At 37.8% G+C, this 25,243-nt stretch overlaps 1 protein-coding gene across 1 annotated transcript in view; it reads left to right on the plus strand.

Annotated features, from left to right (window-relative positions):
* Nucleotides 1–12,073: 12,073 nt before the first annotated feature.
* The window catches only part of cntfr (ciliary neurotrophic factor receptor), a 331,119-nt gene continuing 317,949 nt past the window's right edge, over nt 12,074–25,243 (plus strand). The window contains exon 1 of the mRNA XM_007260812.4: nt 12,074–12,375. The gene's annotated coding sequence lies outside the window, so the exon portion shown is untranslated. The remainder of the gene's footprint in view (nt 12,376–25,243) is intronic.

Genomic DNA, 25,243 nt, shown 5'->3' on the forward strand with positions numbered 1-25,243 from the left:
TATCGTTATCGCGATAATACCATGAAATATCGTGATATTATTTTAGGGCCATATCGCCCACTCCTAATGTACACCTTTTCATTGGCACAGCTTAATTTTTTTAGTTGATCTTAAACGATAGTCAGCAAAACTTATACAATGCAAATTTTGTAAAACTTAAATCAGGCCAACTAAAAACACAAATTAAATGTTTAAGTTGGTGAGAGTTAAAATTTGAAGTTTCAATGCATCTAAAAAAATAATTATCTGGGCTAAAGATTTCTAGTTGGCAAACCGCATGTGGTTTTCTTCAAAACTTTTGAGTTTTGAGTTGAGCCTCAAAACTCGAAAAATCTAGTGCAGTAAGATGCCTTGAAATTTTAGAGTTTTCTCAACTTTTTTATTTTTACAGTGCACTTTCCAAAAAGTCCTGACTTGTACTTGGATTGGAGATAAGATCTGCACTAGCTGTGGCCGGCTATCTTGTTTTTTTTTTTGGTTACCCATTTGCATTCACCATGCTCATCCAACAACAAAGGTCACCCAGTTTGAGCGTCGGCTGAGCCGCCTCACTGCAAACACAATTATGTGGCTGCAAACAAGTCAATGGAGTTGTTGGAGACTTCTGCATAATTAATCTCGCTCCTCTTCATCATCATCATCATCGTCATCAAAATATACAAACATCCCGTACATGAGTGAAGGGTGAATCATCAGTCTCATCACTGTCTGAGAAAAGGCTTTCCTCTCTGTGTTTTTATTCAGCGCAGTGTTCTTTATCTCTCCTTGGAATTAAGAGGAGCGGTGACAGGCGTGCAGCGCTGCTCTATAGCAGAGCGAGCGCTCTCCCCTGACTTGCCTTTTATCTGAAAGCAAAAGTTAACAATGCCATGTTTTATGATGTCACCGAGACTCAGCCTGATGTTCCCTCAGATCCTGTACTCTCCTTAGTGCCCGATTATTAATTCAACAAACACTGTGTCTCACCGCACAACACACGCAGAGAAAACATCACACATTAGCCTGCAGAGAACCACTAATTGTACATGAGGAAGGCTGTGGGGAAGGCTGTTATATTAACATCTCTCTAACATCTCTATTAACATCTCTCTCAAGGAACATGCTAAAGAGGTCATACTTAACTTAACCCTTGTGTGGTGTTCATATTTTTGTTACTCGTTTACTTTGTTAATTGTATTTAAATCAGCAAAATTAAGCAATTTTACATTAAAATGCTTTACACATGCTTGCTTCACCTAAATTGCGAGCAATATAAACAGCTTACATGGTTAATATTTGCCCTTTACCTTTTTTATGTTACATTTCTTTTAAAAAGTGCTACTCTTTTTTTTATTAGTTTTTCAATAAAATGTAAAAGAAAATGAATTAAACTCAAGATATGAGTAGAACATTTGTTTAGTTTCAAATTTACAAATGAAGCAATGTTTATTAGCCCTTGGCCAAACATACTGTATGTAATATAAATGTGTGTGTGTGTGTGGGGGGGGGGGGGCAATGCCAATGAGTTTGAGTTAGAAAAATTTTTTTTTTAGTATCATTTGATGAAAAATGAAAACGGGTCCCACAGACCCGAACACCACACAAGGGTTAAAGGTATCCTTCCACTAAAATCCACTTTTTCTTGTTCTTTGAGAAATACTATATATATGGATGCTGCATATGAAACTCTTCCTCAAAATCTATTGTCTGCAGTTGCTAGTAAAAAAGAAAATATTGAGAAAAAAATGCGCCAATCAGGAAAAGCACAGTGTCTACATCAACCCGTGAACTAGTATTCATGGCCTCGTCCACCTTGGCTCGCGACCTCCCACAGGCAAAGCTGAAGCCAGGTAGCCAGGCACGTTTCATCAGATATGAGCTAACAGCTCTAGGAACAGCATGGCAGTTCGTTCCTGTGTTATTTGTGCGAATAACACATCAGTTTTATATGCTTTATATGTATTTATATGTTTACATAGGATCTCCGGTGGATTTCACGTTTTACAGAGACTCCAAGACTAGGTCAGTGGCTGAACTGCATACCATATGACATTGTAAAGACTGTTATTAGTGTAAAAATGTCTTTAATTTAAAATGTCTCTAACTGTTGTCCGCCGCGCTGCCTTCTGGTGTCGCAGTGCTGTTAGCCATTCAGAGGTAATATGTTTGCATGTATGAATAATAATGAGCAAGAGCTGAAATCCTATATTTTCTCCACCCCCCACCACTCCTCCACCGGACTAAAGCAGCGTTATACCGGATCATGCCTCTAAAAAACACTCAGGCCCTCATCAGCAGTATGACCTTTGGGGACGTAATAGTAAGTGCCCCCAGGGTAAGGGTGCCTAAAAGGTGCCTAAAACATAGCAAAATACAAGTTGACTCAGTGTTTGAGCTAAACAACAACCATCAGAATAAATAAAAAATTATCTCAGTCAGTGATTTTAAGAGTGGTACAGCTGTACTGGTTTTTAGTTGAAGTCTAGGCTGCAGTGGAGGTAGGGCGGGTCCTAGGTAGGACTGTCCTATGAAGACTACTTCTTAGTCTTCTTAGGCTATTGGTCACAGATATGAACAGTCTAATGAATCTACAAAGTAGAGTATATATTTTGCTTTGGAATTGGCTTCTGAGAGGTAGCAGCCGGGAAAGGCTGCTTACCTCAGCTAGCTGTTTTCTCAATTCTTCCTCAAGTACATGGCTGACAAATTGTGTATTTGAGTAAACTTAGAGTATACTGTTTACATGAACACCCAAAATACCAGATAACTGCAAAACATCTGATTGTTACCAGATTATTAAGAAAAGGTAACCATGTCAATATTTCTGAACTCAAACTACTCAAAACTACTACCACAGGTTTTGGTTTATTACTGCATATGTGCTGTGATGTAGGGGGTCCAGCAGTGTGGTCCCAACCCCCCCGACATGTCTAGACTTGCCCGGTCATGCTGAAGTGTAATGGCTGCAAGCTCCATCAATTCCTCAAGTGTTTATTCAGCATTTTCTGACAGTTTAATCACAAGCTACTAGCAAAATATTTCCATTTGGAGAGTTCCTGGCTGTTATTGCCTTTCTGAATTACCTTTCAAGCCATTTTCCATTTTCCAGACTGTTGAAAGTTGTCCATCATACCCTCCCAAGTGTTGCAGCACAACTGGAGTTAAGATTAGCTAATTCCTTATTACTCTGGATTTTTTAGGCCCAATCCAATTTCACTCTTTGCCCTTAAAACTTAGCCCTACCCCTTCAGTTTTTGTGTTCATGCCTTAGGGCTGGGTTTACCAATACTTGTTGGAATAAGGAGGTAGGGTGAAGTCTTCAAGGGTTTCGTGACCCTTTATTAATTTATTTATTTTTTTTATCACTGGTGGCACACCTACCAATGAAACCTGAATATTTTGTATTTTCTGTGTTACAAAAATTCTATTACGATAACCATTGCATCTTAGTTTAATGTACAGGTATTCATAGTTTTAATGTATTAAGGCCATTTTCTTCATAACAAACATAACAAATAACAAGTTTGTCTCAGTAACTAGCTGTTTAAATAGCTTATTTCTGCCTCCACCTTAAATAGTGCAGCTACAGTCTTATTTAAGGTGGAATGGGAACATTTTAAGAAGCTTACATCTACCTATCTCAACAGATTAACAGTTTACGTCTGCTCACTTTTATCACTGAGCAATTATGGGGTGGACCACCCATAGCATTTTTAAAGAGATACAGTACCAGTCAAAAATTTGGACACACCTTAAATTCAGTGTTTTTTCATTATTTAAAAAAATCTGCATTGTAGATAGTCCTCCTAACTATTTGAGTAATGGTCTAATACATATTATGTCAAGAACTACTCAACTAAGCAATGAAAAAAATACTTTATAAGATTAAGGTCAGTCAATCTGAAAAATTTCAAGACCATCAAAAACAATATGATGAATCTGGCTCTCATCAGGACCACCGAAGGAAAGGGAGACCAAGAGTTACCTCTGTTACAGAGGATTTTATATATTTTGGTTTGTTTAACACTTTTAATTTTACTACTTGTTTCCTTATGACTTTAGAATTAATTTATGATGTAGAAAAAATAAATAAATAAATAAATAAATAAATAAATAAAAGCATTAAATGACGAGTTGTGTCCCCATATTTGACTCTTGGTCCTGTAGCAGCACTAGTAGCTTGGTATAATGAATTATGCAGTATGTTAATATATTTGATCTATTATCTATATTATTTATTGATTTTGATGATGTTTCTGGTTCTTGGAGGGTTGTTCCATTTCTTACCCTGCGTTCACACTAGAATGTGATGAGTTGCTTGAGTCGCCCCGCGTTTGCCGCTTGTGGGCGTGTCAAAGCTCAGTGGGTGCGTGTATTATGGTCCAGCTTTCTACAAGAAGAAAAGCATAGAAAATTAAACTGTATTGCTTCAAGACCCTATAAAAAATGGCAATCCTTTTATGTTCATTTGTCAGGAACAGCAATTGTGTTCCCAGGTCAATTTGATCTGGTGCATGTTTAATTCTCTGATTAATATCCAAAATAATAATTAAACAAAATAATAATTAAAAAAAAATCCAAACAAGCAGTGAAAATATCTATCAATATTCTATCAATATTTAGTGCAATGGTTCAATCAGGATAATTATAAAAAAGCTTTAGAGTGAACAGTATTGAGAGCTCAGCCATAGAGAGTTAATGCAGCTCAGAAAAATGATGCTTGTTCTTACAGCCAGATATATGAGCTACAAGTTTACCTAGGGTAGCCCGAGGAAAAGGGAATCACTACACACTGATGGTGAGTGTTAGTCAGAAACTGTTGGATACACCCAGTATTCAAATAGATTGTGACAGAAGCCAATGGAAAAGAAGCTGCTAATGGCAACCATCTAAACTCAGTTATTATAAGTTGGTTTAACTCACTCTGCATTAAAATAAATGCCTTACACCTAAATGCAACTTAAATTCACTGTTTTTACACAACTCCAGCAAATCAAGTTAAGTTAACTCATTTTTACCTATTAAAGTAAAATAAATAGGCTGTAGTTATAAAAAAAACTTCCTATCAATCAACCTTAGCTTATTTCATTTGAGGAAACCAATTGTCTTAAATTATTTAAGTTTCACTAACTCAAATCAAACACTTTAAACAAACACTTTTTTAAAGAGCAGCTATAAATGCAAGAAGGCAACAAATCATTTTTGAGTTAGTTTGACTTTATTAGCATCAGTGATGCCAAGTTTCTGTGATATTTAAGTTATGTTAACTTAATTAGTTCAGTAAGAAATGAACTTAGGTTTTAAGAAAGTTGAAAAAATTTCAACTCTGTGTCGCAGTGACAAATCACGCCCTGCAATAGAAAATGAATGGTCACCTGTCTCATTGTTGCTTTCCAGTGTGAATGCAGGGTTAGAGGGAGGACTTGAACCCGAAGGCAGAAACCTGCAAACAAAGGACATGGCTAAAGATGAGAAATGGGATTGGGCCTCGCGGTAGACTGCGAGCTACGGCCGCTGTTGTTGCTCTAAAGCCTCCCAGATGAAGCAGGTCAGGCCGTGTCCGTAGAGGAATTGACTCCCTCAGCACGCAGCAGCTGAGTTCTCCCTCGTGGTGTAAGTTTATCATGATGCAACAGGGCTGAAACGCCGCGTGGATTTCTGGGTACTAAGCAGTCTTATCAAAGTTGTGTGTAACTATCTGCCAAAAGTGTGTTTCCCAAAAGATGTTCTTGTCATAACAAACTGATGACACGAGCCAAAACAGGGAGCGATGCGTCTGCCGCGACTACACGGGCCTTGAAGGAGAAGAGTTCAAAGCGTTCATCATGGCCCCGTCCCAAAGTCTGACAGACAGTAATGCAACAGAAGTGACTTCTGTCAGGATGACACTTTCGCGCCGCACCTCGGCGGCCTGCATTCTCTCTCTCTCTCTCTCAATTCGCTGAAGGGCTGAGGTACTTGCTTGAAGTGCCTCTAGAGATTTCAGACTGCAATCTGGACATGTCAGGAAGAAAAGACAAGAAAAGCATGGAGTGGTCAGTGACGAAGAAAAGAAGGAACGAAGGAACAAAAAACAAGGCTGACGGAGAGTAAGAAAATTGTGAAGAAAAATTGTGTATGTGTTTTTCTGTGTCTGTTCTGAGATAAGATTTCACAGCTGTAGTTTTTAGGTTTCTATGCTCTGGATCAGTTGATGAGTTTGTTTATTCAGAGCATTTCTCCCTCTGTTTGGTTTGTTTTCACACAGGCACAAACCTACAAATAAAATGCGCACCAATAAATCACGCGAGCACATTGTCTCCTCTGATTGGTCAGAGCTGTTTGGTTCAGGTGCAAGACAGTAAATATAGTGGGAAAATATAAAAGAGAAGATTTTGTGTTCCAGCACAGTGTGTATTTGTGCGATGTGAAGCTGCTTTAACACAGAATGCTAAAAATGTGCCACTGCGCTTTTAAAACACAGGGTTTTTGATAGGACACGCAGTAAACGCTGCACATAATGCATGTGTAGACAGCATGGAGCAGCAGAGACAGCGTTTTTTCATAGCAGTATATTGTCTGGTTTTAAAAGGATTCTTGTCATTTTTAATCAGAGGAACACAGTTAGTTTAAAAACTTAATTTTAGCTTTCTAAAGTAAAACTAAATAAACCTGTTTTAAACATAAAACTGGATGAGAATTTTTACCTTGTCCATTTTTCTGTCTGGACTGGCTGTAGAAACTTTTGACTGGGATTCCCATCATTTTGTTTTCAATCATTTAAGTGTATTGGAGGGCAAAGGGTCAATGTTTAAAAAAAAAAAAATACCATGATACAAAGAAGCAAAAATATAATGTCCCCATAAGAGGGTGCAGGAGGTCTCGGGATTTGTAAACATTTGTGTTTATGGTGTAATCCTGCTGTAAATAAATAAATTAAAACTTGCTGCTGTGCTTTTAAACATAGTAAATATAATTGTTTAATAGGACGTGCAGCACATATGTGAGCAGTGAACACTGCACATAATGCACGTGTAAACAGCATGGAGCAGCAGAGACAGCGTTTGAGGGCAAAGGGTCGACTTTTAACGGTGGAACAGAAAATGCAGAGGAAACAAATGGAACTTAAACATTTGTGTTTATGCTGAAATCCTGCTGTAAACAAATAAATGACTAGATAAAAAACACATCTCATGTTGACCCCACTGATAATTTCCATAATCCTGGGGATTAGGGTTATTTGTAACATAAAAAAGAACTAAACACACACTATCAAATCCTTTCTGCAAACCGTATAAAAAAATAGAAAATAGAAAAAAATACACATATTGAAGCATTTATAAACACACACACACACACATTAATGATGGCATCTATGGCACCTGTGTTTACTGCAGTTTTTTGTCGGTTTGGGGTGGCATTAACCTTGCCAGTGCACAGATAATATTAAAACAGCATTTGTAAAGAAAAAGGAAGATGAACACAAACACTGTCTACCACCTAATCCTTCTCCTCGCCCCGCTTAAAAGAACTGCTTTAACTAATAGTGGCCAAAAGCGGCTTCTTACAGCATTTAAAGCCCTTTCTAATTCCTAATCCAGAGACACTAAGACTTCAGACTCGTTTTAGCATTTTAATGTCGCCTGTGCAATTCGCTGTGACGAGCCGCGGAGCAGCGAGGTGGAAAACAGGTCTGCTGCACAAAAATCGCTGCGAGAATATTGAATAATAAAGAGAATATTCACACGCAGAGGTTCATGCTGGGGTGGGTTAAGGGCCTGAAGGTGAGATGCTGTGCACTGAGTCAACAGATTGAGTGCAGGAGAGAAAGAGACTTCTGAAAAGATGTTGAGGTCCAGAATACCAAGAACAAACTTTCAGAGAGAGAAAACTCTTTGTAAGATTGCTTTAAACAGCAAATCAAAAACTGTGACTCTTGCAGTGGTGTGCAGTGAGGCCCTTCTAACCCTTCAGAGAAGGGGTGACAATAAGTGCATGTAAATAATTATACAATTTTTAATCAGGAACTATATATCATAGCTATTGTAAGTGTAAGAATTTATTTTATAAATAAACTAAAATAAAAAACAGCAACTAATTCAAAGCATTAGTCTGTGTTTTTCAGTTGCTCCAGGATTCTTATCTGACCGACAAGCTTTGATTGGTTTTAACCAATCAAAGCTTTTTAAAATGGCTTCTGCTCCCACGTGTCTGCGTGACCCTTCTCCTGATTTTGAGAAGGGTGCAGTAATGAATCTATTAGCAAAGTCAAAGGACAGTCTAACCAATCAGATTCGTGATTTTCAATCTGGGGGCGGGGCCATGGCTGTGTAACCCCTTCTCAGCGCTGTGTTCACATGCTGGATTAATTCAATAGTTAGCGAACTATCATGGAATTGGCACTGCAAATAAGACAGATATTGTATCATATCATATTAAAAAGTGCTTAAAAAGCACAATAATGGGCCGCCTGACTGGTGAATTTTTGTGTGTACTTAATGTTTTGCTCTGGCGTACTGTAGACATACGAATGAGTGATCTTTGTTGAACGGTTGTACTTGTAGGCAAATTAAGCATTTATTGTTGGGTCTTTTGTGCACTTTTGTAGTTTGTGTCTGTATTTGTGGGCTGTTGATGTGTATTAGGTTTATATAACTTAATAAGTCAAGACAGAGAATATGTAGTTATTGTTATATTTATCTATATTTGTCGGTCGGCTGGAGGCGGGGTGGGGGGGTATGGGGGGTGGTTGCAGAAGGGGTACCCACTATATTCACTATATTACTGGAGTGCAGTGGACTGAATCTGGAATGGTGGTGCACTGTTCTACTGTGCAACGAGGGACACCTGCATACAGTGAAAACTGTACCTTTAAGGGAAAGGTTTCTCATTGCAGGTGCATGCAAGTGCATGCAAAAAGTACACGCAGGTGTACACAAAGTAAAAAAAGATGCCAGCTGTGAGCTGTGAACACAGCACATGCTGCATGTGTAAACAGCATTCATTATGCATAATAAACATGTCTATAATATATAGGATATATATCTTTATAAATATGTATAATCATGTTTATAATGCCTTATGAATGTCTGTATAGAGTCTAATAGAGATGGATTTTTTATAGAAAGTGTTACAAAGATTATATTTAACTTATGCATTTTCCATAATATAGTGGAGTAAAAAGCTTAATACTCCTCTATTCGCCTATACCTGGCATTAGACATGGCACCAATATATTCAGATTAGATTATTTTTTAGATTATCTGCACCAGGGAGTCCTATTGTATTGGCAATGCTTCTCTACAGAGATTATGCCAGATAGTAGTTAAATAAATTCATTAGAAGGGGAGTTCCCACATTAATTTGGACATATAGTGTTTATTATGTATCTCTAATAATAGCTATAATATTATTCCTATTCATTATTTAAATTATTTTCTGAATATTTGTAAAATGGTGTGGCATATAAAAGTATGTAAGTGGATAATTGATTGGAAATATTATGTGCTTAGTGTTGATGATGTCACTCCTCACCAATTGGACCAAACTGTGTGTGCGTGTGTGCATGTTTTGTCCACACACAGTCGTGTGTTGCTTCTGGCTGGTAACTCTGATACAGTAAGAGCCTGTGTGTGTGTGTGTATGTGTGTGTGTGTGCACAGGCTGCTGATTGGCTGCTGAGATGCTCATGTTTAATGCAGGGACGAGCTGCACGCGCAGTATTGATTTGTAAATGCACACCATGTGTGTTTATCCGGGTAACATTCCTGCCCTGGTTTCAGCTGAGAGAGAGAGAGAGAGAAAGCGCCACTTGAAGATGTCATCCAATCATATTCCTGTTAGTTAACCGTTTAATACATCAAGCAGCATCTGTTCTGATTCTACAGTCTCCAAGCACACCAGTGCATTATGGGAACTCACCTGTTCCTACCATCACTATTCTTCACGTGGATGCAGGTATTGACCTTTCAAACACACCACACACCTGCCTGTGAAGCTATAGCTCAATTACTCATCCTCAGACAACATTACAATCATTTATAGCACATACTGATTATAGTATTATAGTTATAGTAGATACTGATTCAGTTATAGTAGATACTGATTCAGTTATAGTAGATACTGATTCAGTTATAGTAGATACTGATTCAGGTATAGCACATACTGATTCAGTTATAGTAGATACTGATTCAGTTATAGTAGATACTGGTTCAGTTATAGTAGATACTGAATCAGTTATACCAGATACTGATTCAGTTATAGTAGATACTGATTCAGGTATAGCACATACTGATTCAGTTATAGTAGATACTGATTCAGTTATAGTAGATACTGATTCAGTTATAGTAGATACTGATTCAGTTATAGTAGATACTGATTCAGTTGTAGTAGATACTGATTCAGTTATAGTAGATACTGAATCAGTTATAGTTGATACTGATTCAGTTATAGTAGATACTGATTCAGGTATAGCACATACTGATTCAGTTATAGTAGATACTGATTCAGTTGTAGTAGATACTGATTCAGGTATAGCACATACTGATTCAGTTATAGTAGATACTGATTCAGTTATAGTAGATACTGGTTCAGTTATAGTAGATACTGAATCAGTTATACCAGATACTGGTTCAGTTATAGTAGATACTGATTCAGTTATAGTAGATACTGATTCAGGTATAGCACATACTGATTCAGTTATAGTAGATACTGATTCAGTTATAGTAGATACTGATTCAGGTATAGCACATACTGATTCAGTTATAGTAGATACTGATTCAGTTATAGTAGATACTGATTCAGTTATAGTAGATACTGATTCAGTTGTAGTAGATACTGATTCAGTTATAGTTGATACTGATTCAGTTATAGTTGATACTGATTCAGTTATAGTAGATACTGATTCAGATATAGTAGATACTGATTCAGTTATAGTAGATACTGATTCAGTTATAGTAGATACTGATTCAGTTATAGCAGATACTGATTCAGGTATAGCACATACTGATTTAGTTATAGTAGTTATTAAATCAATTATAATAGACATTGAATCGTTTGTAATAGATACTGAATCATTGATAACATGTACATAACCATTTATTGCAGATACTGAATCATGTATAATAGACGCTGAATCGTTTGTAATAGATATTGAATTGTGTATAATAGATACTGAATCGCTTGTAATAAATACTGAATCATTAATAATATCTAAAAAAGCTTTCATAGCAGATACTCAATAATTTATAGCAGATATTAAAACATTTATAGGAGATACTGAATCATGTATAATAGATACGAAATTGATTATAATAAGTACAGAATCATTTATATCAGATACTGAATCATTTAACAGGTACCAAATATGTATGGATTATTATAATGGATTATAATGGATCGTTTCTAATAGATACTGAATTGTTGATAATATGTACAGAATCATTTATATCAGATACTGAATCATTTAACAGGTACTGAATATATATGGATTATTTGTAATGGATTGTAAATCGTTTCTAATAGATACTAAATTGTTGATAATATGTACAGAATCATTTATACCAGATACTGAATCATTTTACCAGATACTAATTAATTTATAGTGGATAGTGAATCGTTTATAATAAACACAGAATCATTTATACCAGAGATTGAATCATTTATACCAGCTAGTGTATTATGTATAATAGATACTGAATAATTTATAGCAGATACTAAATCATTTATAGTGAATATGGGTACAGAATCATTTATAGTGAATAGTGAATCGTTTATTATAGATACAGAATCATTTATAGCAGACACTAAATCATTTGTATCAGTTACTGAATCATTCTTGGCATCCATTGAATTACATATATATTTTACTAAATCATGCATAGTAAGTAATGCCAAACTAAACTAAACGCCAAACCCTGTGGTTTTACACTGTGAGGGAATGCGTGCGCGCGCCTGTGTTTGTGTTTGAGTATGTGTGCGCGCGTGCGTCTCTCGCTCTCGCGCCTCTCCGTCCAGTTCTCCAGCGCGTGGCTAGGGGGCGCGCGGCGGCTGGCTGAAGGCGCGCGGATGGTCACATGGGGAGGCTGAGCGAGTTTAAAAGTGCTTTACTCGCCTTCAGACAGAGCAGCGCGAGCCGCTTCTGAGCACACACACTCCTGACCACGCGCACACACACACACATAAATATTCGTACACACACGCACGCCCGCAGGCGCGCAAACACGCACGGGTGTCGATACGCACAGGACGCACAACTTTCTGCGCTGGAGCTTCTCTGACACGCGCGCGTGCACAGAGAGAGAGATACACACCTCGCTTTTGCAGGAGACGGGACACACACACACTTACGCGCTCACTGTGGAAGAGCGAGAGAGGAGTCAGAGGAGCGCGCGCGCGAGAGGGAGAGAGAGCATCTAAGTGAGTACCCTCAGCTCTTACTTCTCTACTGCTGGATCATTCCTTTTGGACCTATCGTCTGGACGCGCGCGCCCGCGCCCGTCTGTGTGTGTGCATGCGTGTGTGCGGTGGACAGAGAGGCTCGAGCTTGTGATTGTGATTGAAGGAGCGCGAGGGTCTGGTGGAGGCTGTACTGCTCCCCATAGTCGCGCGCTTGGCGAGTGTTGAGCAGCGGCTCTGTGCATCCCCTCACCAACCCGGATTACTATTACTGCACCGAGCGCGCGCGCGCGCGACTCCCGCTTCACTCACCTGTCAGCCAGCCGACCTAAGAGAAGCCCCGGAGAGAGCGCGCGCCTGCGGACACGAGCGCGAGTAACAAACAGTGTGCAAGCGTGTAGGAAAGTAGCATATTGCACGTGCGAGAATGCAGACAGATAGATAGATAGATAGATAGATAGATAGATAGATAGATAGATAGATAGATAGATAGATAGATAGATAGATAGATAGATAGATAGATAGATAGATAGACTTCAGCTAATAGAGGAACTGAGGAACGAGTAGAGCGAGGGAATAAGAGGCTGATAGATAGATAGATAGATAGATAGATAGATAGATAGATAGATAGATAGATAGATAGATAGATAGATAGATTATCTAACAGAGCAAGTGAGGAACGAGTAGAGCGAAGGAATAAGTGTACAATAGTCAAAAAGAGACAGAGCTGATAGAAGACAGGCAGATAGAGAGAGAGAGAGAGAGAGAGAGAGAGAGAGAGAGAAAGAGAGAAAGAGAGAGATGGATAAACAGAGGGTGAGAGAAACTCAATGTGACCAGCAAATAGAGGACCTGAAGAAGGAGTCTGGCAGAGAGAGAAATAGAGAGAGAGAAGAAGAGAGAGAGATAAACAGAGGGAGTGAGAGATAAAGACGGAGGTTAAAGTGACTAGTTGACAGCGGAACTGTGAATGGGTAGACTGGTGGAATTAATGATTGGGGAAAAGAGAGATAAACAGACATAGAGAGAGAGAGAGAGAGAGAGAGAGAAAGAGAGGCTAGAATATACCTTACTTTTGCACTTCTGGAAAAGAGAAAAATGGTCAGAAAATCAAAAATTGACCCTCAAAATGAAGAACAATCTGGGCGAGAGGATGGAGAGAGAGAGAGAAGGAGTTAAAGAGAGAGAAAGAGAGAGAGAATCAGAGTGAAAGTGGGGGGGTACTATAAAGCCCTGACACTGGGCAGACAATTAGCCCCGGCTTCTCTTATCTGTGGCTTTTCTGCTGCCGCTGCCCCGCAGCCTCGGGTCAGAGGACGAGCTGACCCTGTGTCACCACTGCTGCACCAGAGCCATTATCTGTCCCTGATTGATTAGTTTTAGCGGAAATCCCTCCTCCTGCTGCCCAGTCCAGGCCTGGACATGTCCTGTAGGAGCTGCTGGACCTGCTGTCCACTGTTTAGTTTATAGATCCATATAGAGGCTGTGCTGAATGAACATGTTCTGATCCTTCTCTCTCTCTCTCTCTCTCTCTCTCTCTCTCTCTCTCTCTCTCTCTCTCTCTCTCTCTGTGTATCTCACTTCACCAAATCTCCTTTATTTTCTGCCTGTAATGAGTTGTTAGTTAGGTAAGACTTTATCTGTAAAAGTGGGGTCGTTCCAGTGTGTCATTTATTGCTATACTTGAAAAACCTTTTATCTCTGTTTTCTATTTTTCACACAGAAAGTTTTTCACATTTTCAGTGAATGAACACATAGAAATGCTCCAAAATAGCTTGGATTAAAATCTCACTGCATTGATTTATTGATTTAGATTGAAAGTAATGAAGAGATTTTTGTCAATTTTTCACATACTGTGAATTTGGCAGTTGTTCTTTACATCTTTACTTTTTTACATTTTTAAAATGTTCAAAAATGGCTTGAAATAAAATGTTTAGCTTTCAGTTCTAAAATGAAACTCCATTTGGAAGATTTTTTTAGTTTTCCATTTTTTTTTCACCAATTTTAAAATTTTCACTGAATGTGAATGTGGCAGTTGTTCATTATATTTTCCTTTTTTTACATTTTAAAAATGTTCAAACATGGCTTGAATTAATATGTTTAGCGTAGATTTCTAAGATTAAACTACATTTTTTAATGTTTTTTCCCTCTCTAGTAAAGATTTTTTTACTTACCATTTATTCAGTTTTTTTCATTATTTTCCACCAATTTTTCTTTTTGCTTTTTTCTGCATTTGTAAAATGTTCAAAAATGACTAAAATTTAATGTTTTTTTCTTTTCTTTTGAAATTTCTTTTAGTTTTCCATTTTTTCACCAATTTTAAAGGTTTAATGTGAATGTGGCAGTTGTTCTTTACATTGCCACTCAATTTAATGATGAATGGACCAATAGAAATGCTTCGAAATGGGGTGGAATTTCTTTTTTTGTTTTGCATTGACTTGCATTGAAAGTTTTTTCTGAAGATTTTTTTTTCTCCTCTTTCTCTTTCTTTTTGGAATATTACCTATTTACTCACTCTCTTTGCCTCTTTAAATGTAATATGGCATAATTTCATTGGGGGGAATAGAGATGACATCGCAGTATGGGCTGCTTGTAAAGCTGAAATAAAACCCTTTTTCTGTGACTTCCATTGAAAGTTAGATTTTATCTGAAGTTTTCAATTTGTTCCACATTTTCTGAGTAGAAAATATGAGTTCAGCAGTTGGTGTTTAGCTGGTCTCGAAATTCTGTGTTGATTGGACCAATAGAAATAGAATAGAAATGCTTCAAAAGGTCTGAGGGTGTTATCCACTTCTCTTTCTTCTTTTCTGCTTTATCACCCACCTGCTGTCCGTGTCTTCTCTGCGCCACTCCTTCAGACAGATATCATCATCATCCGCTTGGCATTTAGTTGTAAATCTGCCATTATCTTTTGTTGGCCCCCAGGATTTAGCTGTGAAAGTGGGGACATCCCAACTTTATTTATGTTGGTTATACATTGACACCAGTGGGGGACAATTCTCCTCCTTTATCTTTATTTCTCTCTCTCTTTTTATCTCTCTCAATGGAATATTTCATCTTTGGGTTAGAGAGAATAGTGAGTTCTTACTCACCAATAAATGCTGGTATTGGTCTATACAACTTCTACTTTTTTGTGCTTTATTACCCATCTGCTGTCTGTCTCATCCCTCCATCCTTCTTCCAGACAGATAGATACAGATGTATCATCATTCGTTTGATGTTTAGCTGTAAATCAACCATTATCTCTTGCTGGTCCCCAGTATTTAGCTGCACAAGTGGGGACATCCCAGGTTATAGATTGACAGAATTGGTGGAAAATCTTCCCTTCTCTCTCTCTCTCTCTCTCTCTCTCTCTCTCTCTCTCTCTCTCTCTTCCCCCCTTTATCTCTTGTTCTCTCTCTCTTAATATTTTCTTTTTTAATATATTCTGATAGTGGTCTATACAACTTCTACTTTTTCTGTGCTTTATTACCCATCTGCTGTCTGTCTCATCCCCCTGTCCCTCTCTTTTAGACAGATAGATACAGATATATCATCGTTTGTTTGATGTTTAGCTGTAAATCAACCATTATCTCTTGTTGGTGCCCAGAATTTAGCTGCAAAAGTGGGGACATCTAAGGTTATAGATTGACACAACTGGTGGAAAATCTTCCCTCTTTCTCTCTCTCTCTTATCACTCCATCTGTCTCTCAGACAGATAGATATAGATATATCATCATTCATTTGATGTTTAGCTGTAAGTTAACCTTTATCTCTTGTTGGTCCCCAGTATTTAGCTGCTAGAGGTTATATATTGACACAACTGGTGGAAAATCTTCCCTCTCTCTCTCTCTTTCTCTCTCTTTCTCCCTCCACCCCCTGCCCTTCCCCTTTTCTCTTTCAGTGTTTAAAAGCTCTGCCTCCCCTGCATAAGCCCCTGGCAGGGGGCATTAGGCTAAGTTGACAGTGCTTTAATGACTCCCTGTTTCATGCCTTGTTGAAGGTAATGCCTGAAAAGGATGAGGAACAGATACTTTATCCTAAACGAGGGGGCGCTCCTCTTTCTCTTTCCCAGTCGTAACCTGCCCCCCGCTCCCCGGGTCTCCCCCCTACCCCCGGTTTGGAGACGTACTGCAGGCTGGCCAAGCCAAACTTTAGATGCTGTTTAGATGCTGTCCAGTGCTGTGATTCTGTCATTCTTAACTTTGTCCCAATGAACAGAATGAACAGAATGAACAGAATGAACAGGGCTGGGAAAAGGATCAACACTCACGTCATTGTTGTTGTCTTTGCTTAGAATATCCAGTGTGGAGCTGCTGCAGGTCCAAACATTCCAACCAGAAAACCTTTGTGCTTGTAAAGTTGGTTGGTACTTTGTCTCAATTGCTTGATGAATGGACCAATAGAAATGCTCGAAAAAGGCATTTTTTTATAGTTCTCCTGTAAATTTCCGTCTGTTTTTCGTCCTTTTTTTGTGAATTTGGCAGAATGTAATATTGTTATACATCTTCTTCCATAGAGAAAGTTAAGAAGGTTTCTTCCTTTTCCTATTTAGTTGTAGTAGTAGGTAGGTAGTAGGTAGTTGTTTTGTAAATGTGTCTAAACTTCACAATGAAAATGCTTTGTTAATGCTTTGTTTTTCCCATAATCTGAAGCTGGCAACTGCTTATTTTAAATTGTGTCTAAATTTCACAATGAATGGACCAATGGACATGTTCCATGGCATGGAATTTAACATTTTACATTAATTTCCTTTAAAAGTTACGTAGTTCTTATTCTTCTCATGTACAGTTGTGGTTCTTTCAGTTTTTTACATTTTCCATTTTTTACAGTTTCTAAATTTGGCAGTCACTTTTTTATATGTCTAAATTCCACAATGAAATCCTTTTGTTCCTTAAATTTAAAAGTTGTGCATATTTTCAGCCTTTAAATTGCAATGTTTTCTGTTTCTGTTTTTTTTTTCTCCATTTTTTTTCACATAATCTGGAAATGGCAATTGCTTTTTTAAAATTGTGTATAATTTTTACAATAAATGGATGAGTAGACACGTTCCAAAATAGCTTAACATTGACTTCCATTGAAAGTTGACTTTCTTCTGTAAAGAAAAAAAAGTAGCAATTTTTTTCTCTATGTGTATTTTTTTCCATTTTTTTTTTTCAACTTTCCATTTTTTACATAGTTTGAATTTGGGCGCTGTTCTTTACTCTTGGTGCATGCTCTTACTGCTCTCACAATCAGTAGGTACTAAATGCTAAGACTTATTGATTATGAGACTAATTGAATAATTAGCATAAGGTTTAGGGGGCTTAGTCACCAGCCAGTGCTTTAGTAGAAGATGAGATGTTCAGGCTCAGTGCTTCAAATGGAGACAACACCCCTTTATATTTAACTTCCAATACCAGCAGTGGTATCATGGATGACTGTGCTTCTAATGCGGTTCATCCTTGGATGATTTAGGCATGTCTCAGTAATGCGGTAATAAATGATACTATTGTCAATTTATGATCATTTAATGGTTTATAATAAAATAGTAATAAAACAGTAATAGCATAAGTAGAACTGTTGATTATCTATACTTTACTGCAGTAATTATTTTTTTTTATTACTTTCTACTTCTACTTCTTACATTTTCAGACAATTATCTGAACTTTTCACTCCGTACATTTTAAAAAATAGCCTTGTTACTCCTATTTCACTTCAGCTTGTTTTCATTTCAGCTTCTCATCGTTCAATAAAACCTTTATCCAGATAAATCTCTCCATCCAGATAGAGTGAATCTGATTGTGATTGGATGTAGAGAAGTATAAACATATTCCATATACCGATTCCGACTCCCTATTGGTTTATACTGTGATCCATCACTCGTGCAACTAAGCTTTAACTTTAATATACAGCTCTGAAAAAAAAAAATAAGACACCACTTAAAAATAATGCCGTTTGGAAGATGGATGATCACAAGCCATCAAACCAAACTGAACTGCTGAAATGTTTGCACCAGGAGTAAAGGCCTAAAGTTATCCAAAATCAGTGTGTAAGACTGGTGGAGGAGAACATGATGTAAAGATGTATGAAAACTGTGATTAAAAACCAGGGTTATTCCACCAAATATTGATTTCTGAACTTTATGAATATTAACTTGTTTTGTTTGCATTGTTTGAGGTCTAAAAGTTCTGCATCCTTTTTTTTGTAATTTCAGCCATTTCTCATTTTCTGCAAATAAAAAAAATGCTCTAAATGACAATATTTTTATTTTTGATTTGGGAGAAATGTTGTCCGTAGCTTATAGAATAAAACAACAATGTTCATTTTACTCAAACATATAAATAAAACCTATAAATAGCTAAATCAGAGAAATCGATCTCTTAATCTCTTTTTTTTCCAGAGCTTTATTTACATGGTACTAAAATACATGTATTTAAAAAAAAAAGGCATATATGCAGCATTAACGTTTTAACAATATAACATTATAGTCATGGCTTTTAGTAAAATGTATATATACATAAGACCCTTAGCTTTTAATGACATTTTTTGCTTACGTTACTTTTACATTTACTTTTATACTTTAAATAGATTTAAAACCAGAAAAAAAACACCTTTACTTAAAGAGTAAAAAGAGCTTGAAGAGTTGATACTTCCATAACTTCTACAGAAGTATTTTAAACCCTAGTCCAAATGTTTATAGACAGTTCTTTAACAGAACTCACAGAAGAGGAGATCACGCTGATGTTCACGCTCAGTGCTTCAAATGGACATCTTCTTTATTTTAGCCATTCCTTTAACATTTTTTCCAGCGGCATCATAGTCCAGCGTGCTCCTCGCTCTGTTTTCCCTCTGAGAGGTGAAAGCCCAGGCCCCTCGCTCACCCTCTCGCCTCTAATCTCCCCGTCCCGCCTCGCAGCCGTGTTTATGATTCAAACAGAAGAAAAGTAAAATAACACTAGCATAATATTTCCCTTAACATACTTACCCCTCGGATAAACATCCTTAAACAGATGTCAGAAGGGAGGGCGATCACAGGCAGTGGGGGTTAGCGACGCTTCTCTCTGTAACATACACAAATTCTACAAATTAGAAGCTGGTGCTGGAAGAATCCGGCTAGCTCTGTGCTGCTGCTGCTGCTGCTGCTCACCTCCAGGTTCTGCTTTCTGAGTCCAGAAATTTGGATCCACTGGGCTTCGGTTACTGATACACTGCCTGGTGAAAAAAAAAAGAAGGTCACACTCTAATATTTTGTTGGATCGGCTTAGACTTTGATTGAGGCACCCATTCACTGTGGACGGGTTTTGATAAGCTTCTTCAATGTCACAAGATTTATTACAATCCAGTGTTGCATTCATTTAATTAAAATTTTTACCAAGATCTTGCAGCAACATTGATGATGGTTGAGTCTGACCACTGCTCAAAGCAGCTCTTCTCCATCCAGCACATCCCAAAGATTCTCAATGAGGTTATGGTCTGGACTAGAGCTTAGATTCTCTGCCCGAACCCGACCTGACCCGAGGACCGACCCGAAAACGAACCCGAAACGGGTCAGGCTTTAGAAAATAGTCTGAGATGTAGGCATCTGTTTTTTAATTCTATTTTTATTTTATATAAAGCTCTGGTGTGATAATCACAATGTTGCTAAGTAACCAATTATTATTGTTTACGAAAACGAACCAAATAACGAAAACTGAAAGTGAAAAAACATTTGTGTTAACTGAATCTAATAAAAACGATAATTTAAAGAAAAAAATGTAACTAACTGGAACTGTATTGTGTGTTTATAAAACTAACTAAAACTAACTGAAATTACTGATAGAATACCCTAATGTTCGTGTTTAATTTATTTATAAGCGCTGTTTTCACTCCCAGAGTTGTACAGCGGGCGGTGTTGTGCCGATTTCCGTTGCGAAGCGGAGTTGGATTCAGCAGGGAGTCGGATACGGCACAACAGTGGCAGCGCGCGGCACCTCGTGGTCCGTGGCATTAGTTCTCGTTTAAAGCGCTCGTGCTAGCCGCAAAATACGACAGAAAACACTGAGAAACTGCAGAATTATGTATAATTATGGGATTAGAACATAAGCGCGAGGGAGATAAAAGAGAAACAGTAGATACAGTATGTGAGAACCTTCACCTGTGAGTAGCTCATACACCAGAACACCAGCAAATCTCTCTCTCTCTCTCTTTCTTTCTCTCGTTTGTTTCTTAGATTGATCTCTCTGATAAGTTGTGTGAAAACTAATAAAAACTAGCAAGCCCACTCTAAAAACAAATTAAAACTTAGTGAACTGTAGGAAAAAAAATAAAAACAAAATAAAATTAAACTATAATGAAAAATGAAAAAGGTTATAACCACGGGGCTCTGGGCGCACGTGAACTCCTCCGCGTTTGACTTGCAGCACTGTGTGTAGCTGTTCTTAAAAATCATTTTAATTAAATAATAGTTCAATGCTTCTATGCTACAGTGTTAATTAACATAATTCTGATCATATTTCGCTCATTTAAACAGCCCGAAAACAGCCAGTTTATGGGGCGGGTCGGGTCGGGCTCATAATGACAGTTTATGGTTCGGGTTGGGTCGGGCTCGTTGGGTGAACTCTTTCAAAATTCCAGACCCATGAATCCTGACATCGATTCATCTTGGAATAACCAAGAAAAAAATCCATTGATGGAATAACCTGCTCTATATTCAGTATATTCAGGTAGTCAGCTGACCTCATTCTTTCAGCACATACTGTTGCTGAACCTAGACCTGCAGACCAACTGCAGCATCAACCAACCCCACATCATTTACTTACTTAAATCCAGGTGGAGACTTTTTTGTCAGTTTTATTTGCATTATTGACAAGTAATAGAGACATTTCTAGAATACCCTTGCTGTGAGTGGGTGAAAAAAAGCCATGGAAGCCATACCATGAGAGATGTGGACAAAGGATGTCCTGCACATATGGCTAACCTTTCAGGGTCCCTCAAATCAAAACTAGGAATGACTAGGAATTACTAGTGCATCCCCAAAAATTAGAATATCAATGAAAAGGTTTTTTATTTCAGTAATTCAGTTCAAAATGTGAAACTCATGTATTATATAGATGTATTACACACAGAGTGATCTATTTTAAGTGTTTATTTATTTAATTGTTGATCATTATGCTAACAGCACTTCGTGCTTCCCTCTGCTGACAGCTTTTATGGAGACATGCATTTCATTTTCCAGCAGGACTTGGCACACTGCCCACACTGCCAAAAGTATGAATTGGTCTTATATAATATTTAAATTTTCTGAGACACTGATTTTTGGGTTGTCATTGGCTGTAATAAAAGAAGATCACTCTGTGTGTGATACATCTATATAATATATGAGTTTCACATTATTTAAATCTGAATTACTGTAATAAAGTGACTCGTCAATGATATTCAATTTTTTTGAGATGCACTAGTACATTCAAGTGTTTGAACATGATTTGTGATTTGGTGAAATAATATTTTTGCCCATCTATGAATATTGTGGCCCCAAGATGGTCACTTACTGCAAACAAATTCTGGATATGGTCCAGTCCAAAGTTCCATTCCAGGTTTCTTGGGCACTAAACCATTGCAAACCAATGCGATGGTGGTTGGCTGATGAATTATCCATTAATCCACCCACTTTCAAAGTTTGCCAGCTGGGCAAAATGGTTTTAAGTGCATCAAAAAGGCACACTAGAAGTCAATGGTCTCTCACCAGGAGGTGCACTACCCAAAAGTAGGAAAAGCTTTTTTTTTATCAGACTGCAACACCTGTAATAATGTATACAATACCTTGTACATCTACCTGAGACATGATGACTGCAGGTTGAGTTTTTCTTTTTTTTTTTTTCCAGACAATATCGAGGTCTGCAAAAAAATGATCAAGGTCATGTCCATATGCAAGACGATGAGTCGATAACGAAATTAACATAACATGTCTATTTTGGGATGGCTTTCTTCATCTGTTGTCTTTGTTTTCTCCTGATGTTTGGTTTCTTTGATAGTAATTTCACTACTGATAGCCTTTCCCCCTCTCGCAATGAATAAATGAGCTTCTTTGTTCTTCTCCTGCTTCTTCTAATTTAGCCCTTCACTGAGCTACATAATGCATTGTTGCCTCACTTCAACAATTACTTTTAATCACAAGTCAGTGAAATGCCTTGTTATGTTTTACTCCTCACCGGCTATAAAATGATCTCAATATATAACAGCCGTGACACTTCATCAGTATTCCCATCCAGCCAGCCAGTTAACACCTATTATTAATATTTTCTTTCCATTGCTGTGTGTAGTACTTATATGCAGTTTAAAATTTATAGAAAAAAAAAAAAAAAAAAAAAAAATATATATATATATATATATATATATATATATATATATTTATATATCTTTGGTTGACCTCGAGTTATGAGTCATATAGCAAACTTTCAAAGCAACATGAGTCATGTTAAACCCTCATATCTCAACAAGCTTATATCTCAGATTATATACTGTATCAAACTCATATCAAGACATATTACACCTTCATATCAAAATGATTCATGTCAAACTTTCTCTTATCAAACTGTTCACACTTTAAAGTCTCTGAGGTTCTGTGTGTTATCGCCAGGTATTGCAAGATTTTACCAGGTTAAAGGGTCCTATTTTAGCTTTATGACTATAACTTATCATTCGCTTAGGCATTGCACAGCTGGATTTAGGGGCGTGTCCTGTTTATTTGGTTTCGTGAGGGCCCAAAAGATATGCCTTGTTTGGCTAAAAAGGTTTAAAATGCATGTACTAATTCTCTTACAGTAATTAATCGTGGGTGTGTTTTGGGCGTAATGTGAAATAAACCAATTGGTGTGCTAGTTGCCATTCCCTTTAAGAGCCAGGTGAGCTCTGACTTTGGCGCGTTCATATCTTAACAGTGTGGTGCTTTGTGTGTCTCAGCTCATTTAATGGAACAGCAAGAAGAAGAAGTTTATTTTATTCTTTATTCTGTTTATTGTTGAGTTAAAAGTTGAGTTTGTGCTCTGCTCTTGCAGTATGATTGGGCGGCTGACTGTTGACTGTTGTCAGGGTTTTAATCAGTCAGTGGCGCACCTGTGTATTTCCTGCTGCCAAGATAGAAACAGACCAGATATTACTCTGGTAAAACTCTGACGCTATTTTAACAGAGGAGCGCAAGGCATGAAAATAGACTGTTGAAGGGGTGTAAGCAAAAATAAATGCAACAATATATGAAGTAAAATTTACTAAAAGAAATGATTGATTCAGCAAAAATAAATTAAGTAAAGTTTACTAAAAGAAATGATTGACTGAAGTTCAGGTTACTTATTTACTCTATGTAACATTTAAGTCTTTAAAGCGAGTTGAAGTTACTTAAATTTATCTAAAATTAAATTGACTTAAAAAAAAGCAAGTGCAGAAAGTTGCGAAACTTTTTAAAAGTACATTTTACTCATCATTTTTTTCAGTGCAGGTGCTTGGTACAATTTGACAATATTTTACAGTTCCAGTAAAATATAAAAATGTTGCCTTTTACTTTTTACATTTTAATTCATTACTGTATTATAAGACCTGAAAGAGGAACTGACAAAAAACAGAGAAAAACACACCAAAACAGGCTAGAGTTCTAAGGGTTAATTTCAAACTAACTAACTAACTAAGTCATCTCCAACTTTTATACTCATACAGAAGTCGTACAAGCCCAGGCCTCAAAAAAAAAAAAAAAAAAAAACAGCCCCTACTGTCATTTCCACATTCGTTTACACACTTCCTGAGCTCCACCTGCCACGGACTCCGCTCACGCCAATGGGTGATCAAAGCCGTGCTGCTTTTATGAATATGCAAGTCGTTAACCCCGCCCACCTCCTCAAAGGAGATCGGTAGATTTGCCTCCCCGCTCGGGCTAATTAATCCCCAGGCTGCTTGAAATCTATTATTCTGCCTTTTAAATGCCTCCACAAAGGCCTGTCTGTTAGCCCCGTCACATCACTCCAGGACCTGAATCACAACGAAGCCATTAAGCGCGAGCACGGGCCTGAACCTGAGCCTGCGTGTCAGCGGCACATTTCCTCAACGCCTGACAGCAAAGGGACTGCAGCGCTGCGTTATGACATCCGTCCCAGTTCCCCCGCAGTCACTCAGCTGAATGGGAACTAGTACTTTGTAGCGCTGCTCTTTAAAGTGACTGATTATCCTGGAGAAGTCCTGTCTGGCGGGCACAAAGGCTCACGCAGAGGGGAGGGGGGGTGGGGGTTGGGGGTTCGAGCGCAGAGGCGGGTTCAGTCTGGATTCTTCGCTGAATGCCTTTCAAAGGCAGGGAGTAGTTGCGAGTTGTAAGATAGAAGAAGTACTCTCCATGGTGTTCCAATTTGTGCACAAGTGCAACAGGCTGCTGGTAGGATTTGTCTTTTATTGCATCTTAAAGAAGCAGGGGACTTGGGGATTTGGAGACCTCTCTGGTGAGGACGTGTAATTGCACAGAGTGTATGCAGAAGAGTACTTTTAAAACGTGTGCTGTGGTGCAGCCTCCTTTCAGAGTGGATGAACCTCTCAAATTTACAATCAGTCAAGGCTCAGTCAAAGTGGTCAAATGGGCTAAGACTTATCACATGGCATCTCACGGTACGATATTATCTAGATACATTGCCCACAATAACCCTGAAATCACTGTGATACTTTATCACTCTTTGATACTCCAAAATCAGCAAATACCAAGAATTATGGATTATGAATATTTAACATTTAACATAACATTTTCTGACAACCAGTAATCATGTTGGAAAAGATGTGGAGTTTGACTGTATGTGGTGTGGGGGGCTTTACTATTGATAGTGGGAGTTTTGTTGAGTGAGTGGGGTAATTAGCATTCCACATTGGGGAGACAATTGGATAACATTAAAAATAAATTAATACATCAGCAAATATTTAGTAA

This window comes from Astyanax mexicanus, chromosome 20, assembly GCF_023375975.1.
Source record: "Astyanax mexicanus isolate ESR-SI-001 chromosome 20, AstMex3_surface, whole genome shotgun sequence".
Lineage (NCBI taxonomy): Eukaryota > Metazoa > Chordata > Actinopteri > Characiformes > Acestrorhamphidae > Astyanax > Astyanax mexicanus.